At 39.9% G+C, this 669-nt stretch overlaps 1 non-coding gene across 1 annotated transcript; it reads right to left on the bottom strand.

Annotated features, from left to right (window-relative positions):
• Window positions 1-228: 228 nt before the first annotated feature.
• On the bottom strand, window positions 229-300 carry Trnah-gug. Its single transcript has one exon. It is a non-coding gene; the product is annotated as a tRNA-His (tRNA).
• Between the last annotated feature and the right edge of the window lie 369 nt (window positions 301-669).

The raw sequence follows: 669 nt of genomic DNA, 5'->3' as shown, positions 1-669 counted from the left end.
TGCAAATAAAAAAAAAAAACCCACACACCACACGCTTGCAACAGGATTAGCACATTACTAAAGCCACTCTGCATATGTCATATTTCTAAAGTTTAAAGTATGTGTAATGGTTTCTGTTTTACTGATCTTCATTATTCTCTGCCTGGTTGCAAAAAAAAAAAAAATGGTGTTCAGAAGCAATATACTATGGGAGCAGTGTTGTTCTCTTCCAAAATCCTGCTTTCCTCCTGCCGTGACTCGGATTCGAACCGAGGTTGCTGCGGCCACAACGCAGAGTACTAACCACTATACGATCACGGCGAGCTATGGAAGAGCTGAGCACTAAGCTTTCTTTAAGAGCCATTGCAGTATTAAAATTTGTGGAAACACTGCCATCTATTGCCTAAGTATGTACATTTTCTTAATATTGGGAAAAAGAAGTTGAGTTTTTGTTATCTCTAGAAGAAAACTTACAAAGTGCTTGAATATGAAATCAACATTCTCTTCTTGAAGGACTGGGAAAATTTTAATAGGAAGGATTCACTGTCCAAAAAAAAAAAAAAAAACGGTAATCAAGGTAAAAGACTGAGAGGCACTAGTCTGTTGACTCATGCTTCCTACATCCCCCCACCCCCTGACACTAGGGATTGAACCCAGGGGTGCTCTACCACTGAGTTACATCCCCAGCCC

This window comes from Marmota marmota, unplaced genomic scaffold, assembly GCF_001458135.2.
Source record: "Marmota marmota marmota unplaced genomic scaffold, marMar, whole genome shotgun sequence".
Classification (NCBI taxonomy): Eukaryota; Metazoa; Chordata; class Mammalia; order Rodentia; family Sciuridae; genus Marmota; species Marmota marmota.
The sequence above is the reverse complement of the archived record's forward strand: the minus strand, read 5'-3'. Positions and strand labels throughout refer to the sequence as shown.